At 40.9% G+C, this 10,449-nt stretch overlaps 1 pseudogene; it reads left to right on the forward strand.

Moving 5' to 3' along the window:
- Nucleotides 1–331: 331 nt before the first annotated feature.
- Nucleotides 332–8,638, forward strand: LOC145655520 (cytochrome P450 2K1-like; annotated as a pseudogene).
- Nucleotides 8,639–10,449: the final 1,811 nt, after the last annotated feature.

The raw sequence follows: 10,449 nt of genomic DNA on the forward strand, positions 1-10,449 counted from the left end.
GGACGAACATTTATTAACAAACGACACAATGGCACGCTTATCACAAACAAGGAACATGAAATGGTTAAAGTTAAACAAACACGATACACAAGAATACATCTAACAAACACATTACATTCAGACATTACGCCAACAATAACCAACATCTTGCACACTTTAACACGCGTTTATATACATTAAGGTGCAGGTGTATATACGAGGTGCAGGTGTGGTTACAGACAAGACAGTCCTCCCACTGCACATGGCGGGTCGAACCACGTGAATCGCGGGAGGCGAGCGTTCCGTGACAGAACCCCCTCCCAAGGGGCGCGGATCCCGACGCATCCGTCCAATGAACGTGAACCTCCAGGTACCGTGTACACGTACACACAAACACCGCATGGCAGTGCCCGGCGCCCAGGCGGGCCAGGTGCCGCCAGCAAGAGAGACCTCGCGGGGAGAGAGAGAAAGGCAGCTTCCCTGCCTCTCTCGGGGCAGTCCGGTACACTCCACCACACGTTGCGCCTGTAAACACAAAAGGCGCAAACAGAAACACACAATAGCACCAACACACAAACACAAGGCGCTGTGACGTGGCGCCCGCCGTCCCCGCAGGCTCCTTGACGTGTCCGTGGCCTCAGCGGACACGCGGGGGTGCACGTCCGCCCCGGTTCCAGACATCCCTAAACGGTCCTCCTCTTTCCCGCCGCTCTAAGAGCGTCCCAGAGGCGGGTTGCCTCTGAGGCTTTGGGCAGACCTTTCCAGTTTCGCTGGCGAGTCAGCTGAGGAGAAGGGTCTTGGGAGATCCCGCTGGCTCCACGCAACCGCCCTCTTTCTGGTGGTTGTGGTGCCCCTCGGTCCTCCCTGGCCCGGGCTCAACCGCCTGAGGCCCCCCCCAAGAAATTCCTGGGGCTGTTCCCCTCTACCTCCGGGGAAGACGCAGACAACGGTCCTCTCCCCAATATCCTGGGATCCAGGCAAAGGTGCAGAGGATGTTCATGCACCCCCCGCTAGGAATTACTTTTTTTGTCGAGGGAGAGTGCGTGCTGTAGCGGTTGGTTATTCTGTAACGTGTGCTGTAACATAGTCAATGTTCACTGTATTAGTGTTCACCGTATGTGTTTAATGTTAATCGTTTCTTGTTTGTATCAGTCGTGAGTGATTCTTGTGAGTGCCGTTAGTGTTTCATGTTAAATGTGAATAAATGTTCGTCCCAGTCGGAGGAGTCTGTGCGTCCTGCCGCTCCCCCTACGGCACTCGGGCCACCGCACGTTACCGCACCACTCTGATTAGCAGGGAAAATTAATGAATTAATTATTATTTAAGGACTATGTTAAATCAGTCTTGACTCATAAAGTCACAAGTTCAACAATGTGATTATTACTTCTGAAACCCTAACTAAATAAATAAATATGGCAGTGTCTTTACTTAAAATTCAAAAAAATCCATCAACCCATTGTATAGAGTACATTGTATTAACAGAAAACTTTTTATCCATCCAATTTGTGTTTGCAGATGTCAAAACAATATGGATCCATATTCACTGTGTATTTTGGTCCAAAGAAAGTAGTTGTCCTGACAGGATATCAAACTGTCAAACAAGCACTGGTGAATCATGCAGAAGAATTTGGAGACAAGAGACATCAGTCCCATATTCTATGACTTCAGCCAAGGATTCAGAAAACCTTATTCAGCCAATTTAGATGATGGAATGTGTGTGTGAGTTGATCATGGTACTATTTAAATTTTAATTAGGTAAATTATTTGTTTTTCATTCATTATTTATTTACTTTTTTGTTTTGATTTTTTTCAGAATAGATGGTGACTAGACTTCAGAAGAGTCCTAATAAGGAGCCTCCTGCTATTGAATATATTAGCCCAGGGTAATCTGTAGATAAACTACACCCTGTATGTTAATAGTGACTATGTGGAAATGTTCAAGTAGTGGTGTGCTGCCAAGAACTAATACTAAGGACTAACTGTTTCACATCCTGTTTAAGAGCCTTATAGGAGGGTAGAAACTGTTCATCAGCACAGAATGAGGTAGACTTCAGGAAACTAACTAGGAAGTAACAGAGACAATGACAGCAACAGCAACACCAAATCTAAACACAACTGGCAAACCAAAATAACCGACAAACTGGAAAGCAAAACAGGGCTTAAATAACCAAGACTGATGAAGATCCAGATAAACATTACCAGACACGGGTGAACATAATTACAGCTGGGGATACAGGCTCGGGGGTGGAACAGAACGAAACCAAAACAAGAGCTTGACAAAACCGAGCCAAGTATACCAGGGACAGAAACCAAACCAAGCACGTAAATATGTCGCCGTGGGAACTGCGATGCCTGTGACACACAGTGAGCAGGCTGTGTGCTGGGTGGCTACTGTCTAGCTGCATCATTTTCATTTTCCTCAAGCAGCAGGACTGATGGCTATCCTGTAAGGCTGGAGGTTTGTGGCCTATGATGGATTCTGCAGTCCTCACTACTCTCTGGAGGACCTTCAGTCACTTGCAGTGCAGCTGCAGTACCAGACAGTGATGCAACCTGTGGGTTTGCTCTCTGTTTTAGATCTATAAAAGGTGGTGAAAATGTCAGGCGGCAGGCCAAACCTCCTGAACCTTCACAGAAAGAAGAGGTGCTGTTGGGCTGATCTCACCAGTGTGTTGGTGTGGTTGAACCAGGTGAGGTCATCTGTGAGGTGTATACCGAAAAACTCAACCGACTCTTTCCCCTTGGGATACGTTGATGTATAGGCGAGAGTGACCACCCAAATGCAGCTTCCTGTAGTCCACAATCATCTCCTTCATTTTACTGACATTGAGCTGGAGGATGTTGTCGTAGCAACACTTTGATAGAGCACTAACCTTGTCTCTGTAGGTTGACTTGTCTCCCCTTGTGATGAGGCCTAGGATGGTTGTGCTATCAGCAAACTTGAAGATGATGTTAGATGTGTGTTTGGCTACACAGTCATGTGTAAATGGGGAGTACAGGAGGGGGCTGAGCACACAACCCTGTGGAGCCCCTGTGCTCAGAGTCAGTGTTGAAGAGAAGCTGTTTTCTACTTTCCCCACCTTGGGTCTGCATATCAGGTAGTCCAGTATCCAATTGTGGACCAGGTACCTTGCGTGGGTTAACTGCCTTAAAGGATCTGACCTCCTCAGACACAAAGCTCTCCTGATCTACTGGGAGTTTTGCAGCAAGGGGGATGTTTTCCTCAAACCGAGCATAATGAGCATTTAGCTTCTCTGCAAGTGAGGAGGTCAACCCCCCTATCACAGTACCAACTTCCTTTGTAGTCAGTGATCATGCAAAGTCTATTCCACATATGTCTGAGAATTCATTGATGTTAGTGCCAGCTGTGTCACAAAATATCCACCAGTCTGTGGTTTCAAAGCAGTCCTGAAGTGTGAAGGTGGCCTCTGCACTCCATTGATAGACTGATCAGAAAACCTTTTTTCCTGTTTGAGTTTTGTCTGTATGCAGGCAGGATAAGGATGGAGGTGTGATCAGATTTTCCAAAAGAAGGGCAGGGGAGGTGTTTATATCCTGAAGGAGAAGTCACCCAGAGTGACACCAACAAGGGAAACATTAATAAAACAAGATTCATGGTGAAAGAGCATGACTAAAGTGTAAGAGAAGAATTAGGAGAAAAGGGGAAACCGTTGTGAAACAGCCAGAGGGAAGCCAGGCCAGCAATGTTCTTCATAAAAGGCCATTTTCTGAAGACAATTATTATTTTATGTTATTTTCCTTATTAATCATGGTTATAATTTGGTTTTGCACTGGAATAGATCATAAGCAGTTTCCCAATGTGTGTTTCATCATGAATACCTGTTTTATATAAATATTGTAAAAACATGCAGTTGTCTCACAGTTAAGATGAAAAACCATTCTGCATTTTGTGTTTACATTTACATTTATGGCATTTCGCTGACATTTAGCTGTTTAACAACAAAGGTTTAATGATTTCTGTTTATGATCAAGGAATTCTGTTTTCTAATGGTGAGAACTGGAAAGAGATGAGGCGCTTTGCCCTTAGCACCCTGCAGGACTTTGGGCAGGGCAAGAGAGGGAGTGAAGAGAGAATCATAGAAGAGATGTGGAATTTGAGGGAAGTGGTGGAGAACTTTAAGGGTAAGAGACATAAGTATATATTTTCTATTTTACTCTTACCAGAAGTAACTATTTTTTGTAGTTGAGCCAAAAATGTAATTATCCAAATTATCCATAATGTAATTATCCATTTATCCAAAATGTAATATATGGGAACATTTAACATCCTGTTATTGGTTATTGTATAAATGCCTCAAATATCACCTCAGCCATTGTATATGGAAGCAGGTTTGAATACAGTGATCCTCGGTTCCAAAACATGGTAAACCGAAGCAATGAGAATATCAGGATCACTGGTTCAGCTTCTATACAGGTACCCTGCTATGTTTTTGAATAAGCAAGAGACACAAAGATAGGATGATGTATGGATAAATGTAGGAGGCACATAACAAAATGTTAATCTGTGTGTTTGTAGCTTTACAATATGTTCCCCTGGCTTCGGCTCTGGCTAAAGGACTGGAAAATTATCATGGCAAACTGTGAAAAAACTCTGAAGGATATAATGCAGCTTGTGCACAGCCTCCAGGAGACCCTGAACCCTCAGGAGTGCAGAGGCTTTATTGACTGTTTTCTAGCATGCAAACAAAACGTGGTATGTCCTTCTTGTGCTGTATACAGAAATGCTTAATGTGTCAAGTTTTATCTTGTACATAGTGCATATACAACCACTCATATTTTGGAGTATCCATATGACCTCTGTAGTGGTATGAACTCCTAATTTATAATTCTGCACTCATCAAATTTGTTATAGTTATAGTAAATTAATGGGGCACCATCGCATATGGAAATATTTTAATCAGTCTCAACTGGAAGTCGCAAGTTGTCTAACTCGTGATCATCCACCACAGGTTAGAAATGCCACCAGTGAAGCCACAAACTTGACAGCTAATGGAACGTTGAACTAATCAGCAATCGCATAGTGTATAATACATTGAAGAATAGAGGGAATAAAGAGAGAAACCAGATAAAACAAATGAGAATATTTGTTTAGAAAACAAAAGTAATCTACAGGACTAACTAGAAGACGACTCAATCTGACCTTTAATCAATAGGCAACTTAAGTTAATTTATATAGCACTTTTCATATACTGTGGCAATTCAAAGTGCTTCAGTAGCACTATCTGGCTGCCAAATGGTGAAACAGAAAACTCTCGTTTGCATCTCAGTGGGAGATTTTGAGTTTGATCAACAATCGATAGGATGTTTAGCAACTAATCACCAATTCTAAAGGAATTAATGTATTGATTCATATAGGTAATATCATTTTTAAAAACAGACAGGATAAATGAGAATAAAGGTCATACAGGGATCCCTAATAACTGACAGCATTACCTAGAGAACTACTAGATGTGAAGTTTAATTGCTAGTACTACAGTAAGTGGAAGCAGTAGTGGAAAGACTAACAAAATTAACATGTTTTGCTTAATTGACTATACTTGCACAAGGAGCTCTATGAGTGTGGGAAGCCTGATTGTCACACTGTGTAAAGGAATTCCCTGTTCGCTATGTCACAAGAATGACAACATCAAAGTTGGCTTTCAAAAGGCCGTTATCACTTCTTATTATGGGGCATTTGGACAGTTCCAGCAGCCTGGAACATTGTCCATGTGTGCGTGATGCTCTGTGTGGGACAAAAACAAGCACACAAAAATCACACAATTCACAATACAGATAGGGGCAATATTCATGGGAGACAGGAATGTCTTTCCCTTGCTCCAAAGCAAGTTCAGTCATGAACTGTCAAACACCTGTTTCAAGCTTGGTATACACCTCTTTAACTGGTGTTTAAACATTGATAATAGCAGTATTTATACACATTGCGTTTACAATTGGCAGAGTGTCCTTGATTGACTCTCTTAATTCAGTGGAAAGTTAAATGTAACACTGTTCAGATTGCAGAAAATAAAATTAAAAATAACACAAATGTACGATGAATGTGAAGACCCACTGTGCTGCAAATGAAACGTGATGCAAATTCAAAAAACGCATGCAACTTCAGAAACCCTGCAAATAACAGCTACAACACGACGGACATGTTTCTGAGGACACGGAGAGGGAATGGACTCCTATGAGACCAGTGGTGACCGAGTAGCTAATGAAAAATATTTATATTTGTGATTACCATGGTTATATCGTTTGTTATGGATTATGTTGATACAGAATGAACAACTGATCTATTCATGCTCAGCAGTTTTGCATATTTAATTCTGCTAGGTTGTAATGCAGCTTTAAAGAACGCTGATGAAAAAAAAAATCCCATTTAACGCGACTATGTTTCTGGCTTAATACGTAGTTAGTTAGCTAGCTAGCTAGCTACCTTCAGAGTGTGTTACTAATTTACAGGATACACTATGTTTTTGTTCAGGTTTGATAGTTTAACTGGTCTGCTACAGTGACCATCTTGTCAATTGTCTTATTCTTACTAGTTAATCTCAAGTGTGTTGTTTTTACATACATACAAAATATGGTTTGAAATCAATAACGCTCTAAAAGTAGGTATATGGACAGAAACCTAGTTGTATTCGACAGAATCTCTTTAGGCTGAACTGGAGTTTAAAATAGTAACACACTCTGAATGCATCTAGCTAGTTATTAACTGGCAGGATCAGGTTTATATTTCTGTTAGTTGGGATTTTGTTTTATCAGTGTTCTTTAAGGCTGCATTCTTTACAACCAAACATGTGCAAGAATGCAAAGCACAAATAGGCCAATTGTTCATTCTGTACCACCAGTGACAAAACTTTGGAAATCACAAATATAAATTACTTTTCACTGGCTGTTTGGTTGAATAACCCCTTTTTGTGTCCCCCTGAAACAACACTTTCATTGTGTTGTGACTGGATTTGTAGCATTTCTGAAGTTGCATGTGTTTTTTGAATTTGCACTGCATTTCTGAAATGTAGCATATGTTGTCATTTTGAATAAAATGTTTTTGGAATTTGTATAACATTCATGAATTTGCATTGCATTTCTGAAATGTAGCACATGTGTTTTGATGAATGTGTTTAATGTAGTTGCAGCATGTTGGGTCTTCCTGGCCACCATACAAATGAACATGGATGAAACAATGGCTTAAGTTGGCAAGCATAAATGGAACCTTATGATTTTAAGCTTCTTTATAGGTTTTAGCACAGCAAAACTGGTTCCTTAAAAATATAAATAAAATGGGACTTCTTAAGAAAACCTTTTCATGCTTGTTGAATTGGTTCACTGTTAGGCCAGCTGATTAGGCTTGGTATGGAAAAAGCCAGTGGTTTGATGGTTTTCAAACATCTCTCTATATGATCCCTGGTATTACTCAGTTGTACTCTGATGGAAGAAAGTGGTCTCTTATGTTGGCTGACTAATTGATCCCTTCTGATTATTGGTTAGGAGGCTGGAAAAAAGAACTCATTGTTCCATGCACAGAATCTCCTTCAAACTGTTTCCAACCTGTTTGCTGCTGGTACTGAGACAACCAGCACAACGCTCCACTGGGGCATTCTGCTTAATGGCCAAGTACCCCCACATACAAGGTAAGAATTCCAACTGCAATGTGAATATCCAGTGTCCAAGACATTTCTCCAATGAGGAAGACAAAGAGGTGCTTGATGGTGTTTGAGGGTTTACCATGGTTGCTTCTTGTATTTGTTTATATTGTAATATTGAAAGAGTTGATTGCTTTTGTCTTCTTAAAAACACGAGACAATATCTTCTGTTGTGCTCCAGATCAGGTACAACAGGAGATTGACAGGGTGGTTGGAGGCCGCCAGCCAGTGCTGGATGACCACAAGAACCTGCCTTACACAGATGCAGTCATCCATGAGACACAGAGACTGGCAGACATAGTACCCATGAGTCTCCCTCACACCACTACCTGTGATATTAACTTCCAAGGCTTCTTCATCAAGAAGGTCAGGCTGTTAGATTAACTGAGAAGAGTCTAAAAGCAATACAACAAAAGCATGCATAGGATAAAATTATTAAATGTACGTAGGAGACTGAGAGCTGAAACTGGCTGGTTTATAAATATAACAAAGACATGACAAAATGGCTGCGTAAATTTAAATTTTGCACTGTTGTCATACCAGAGAAAGCTGTCACTAGCTTCCTGCTTAAGCTAAAACTGTGATTCTTTCCAGGGAACCTGTGTATTTGCTCTTTTGACATCCGTGTTGAAGGATGAGAATGAGTGGGAGAGCCCTTACACTTTTAATCCAGGACACTTCCTCGATGAGTAGGGACACTTCATTAAGAGAGATGCCTTCATGCCCTTCTGTGGAGGTGCACTGAAATCATTTTCTGTCATTGATCTGGTGCTCCAGATTTCATGTTGTACTTTAAATGTCTGTCTGTGTGTCTGTTAAGGGCGTAGGGTGTGTCTGGGAGAGAGTCTGGCCAGGATGGAGCTGTTCCTCTTCTTCGCCACTCTTCTGCAGCACTTTCGTTTCACTCCTCCACCTGGCGTGTCTGAGGAACAGTTGGACCTCATGCCAGCTGTGGGCTTCACGTTGACCCCTCTCCCCATAAGCTCAGCGCAGTAAACTACTTGGCATAATCCATTCACTTTTAACATGTAAGGGTAGTATTTACATTCAAGGTTGGAATAATATTGGCAAAATACTATTTAAAAATTCACAGGCACTGGTGCAACCTGGATTTCAAAGTTCATCACACGTGACCAACACATTCACATGTAACTCACTTATCTGCCCCAACACTTGGCACCTAAAATTAAACCCTCATCATTCATATTGCTGAGTAACATTCAGTTTTATAATAAATGTATGATTTCTTATATGTGAATGAACCTTAATAATTTACAGTAAATATTAACAGTGCTTTTAGTTTTTCATGCCAAGTCAAGTTCATAGTCATCCCTCAGTATAATTCGTATATACATTATTACAAATGTTTCATCTGACAGTAGTGTGACACATATGAACAACATGGGAAGTCTGCCTCTGTTTTGCCATAATCTTCAAATAAAGTCTAATATTTCTACTGCACAAGGTATGATGCATTTCACTGTAAACACTCTCATCATCTGGAAACATTTGATAGAAATTGTTGCATCTTGTCCTCCCTAAGATGATCAAGTTTTTTGTTAGTGGATTGAAATAGTAGCAATGTATGTTTTAAATTTGTCAAAATACCTTTAACCAGGGCACCATGCTAAATGTAGGGAAATATGTTAATTATAATTGAAGTGTAATTACTTTAAAAAAAGCTTTATATTAATTCAGTCTCACTCAGGTTATGGTTAGTCAGAGTCCTAATCACGTATGCAGGGATTATAAAAATGAAAGTGAATCCTGCATTATATGGTAAATTAAATGTTAATAAACATATATAGTAAATAAACAGGGCTTGAGTATATGGAACCAACTAAAATGAAGCTATAGGTATAGTAATTGTTGTAGAAAAACCACAAATAACATTTGCAGATGCTTCTATCCAAAGCAACTTACAATTATGACTGAGTACAACTTGAGCAACTGAAGGTTAAGGGTCTTGCTCAGGGGCCCATCAGTGGCAACCTGGCAGCAGTGGTGCTTGAAACCACAATCTTCTGATTACAAGTCAACTACCTTAACCACCAAGCTACCACAAAACTAGAAAGAGAAAAAAAAATTGATTAACAACTAAATAGAGCCAAAAGGGAAATGCCATGGATTTTGGAACACTAAACTGGGACTCCTGAAAGGGAAGTGTGTCCTAAATAATCATTGAACTAGACTGGATTTGCCTAAATGTCATTCTGTGGTCAGGTAGTATGATAACACACAGCGAACTGGCATCAAAGTAGACCATGCTGACCCCGTTACCTGTTTGTTGAGTTGAGTTCAGGATCAGGTCACAGTTCACCCTTGAACTGGATCATTTTAGGAGCTCTATGAGAGCTCACTCACTCATAATCCCAAGATTTTCAATAGCACTGCGATGACACATTGTATATGTTGTTGGGGTTAGGTTTTGAGAATGTAAAATGACTTCCCCACTGCTGTCCATCAGATGGCATGGTTGAATAGCAAGGTCAAAGGCACTTGTTAAGCATTGCCACTGGTTTTGGAGTTTCTCATTTTAGACTCAACCGGAATCGATTTTGTGTTAGGGTATCTCGAGTCAGAATTTAAGGGCTGGGGTCGCTCATCACATGATTTCAGGGTGGCTTTTAGGTTTGCCTGTCGGGTAGGTGAGCAGAAAGTTCCCAATCCTCCCTACTCTCATTTGGCAAGCTAGAAGGTGGAACAGGTGTGGGGTTGTGTGTAAGTGAAGGAATGTAGAGCCGAACGAAGAGCCTTTCTAAAGAACATACATAAAGTGCAAGAGAGAAAATGTTTTATTTACATTTTCATTTTAGCAAAG

The sequence above is a fragment of the Electrophorus electricus genome, unplaced genomic scaffold (assembly GCF_041902795.1).
Source record: "Electrophorus electricus isolate QZ-2024a unplaced genomic scaffold, ASM4190279v1 Scaffold27, whole genome shotgun sequence".
Classification (NCBI taxonomy): Eukaryota; Metazoa; Chordata; class Actinopteri; order Gymnotiformes; family Gymnotidae; genus Electrophorus; species Electrophorus electricus.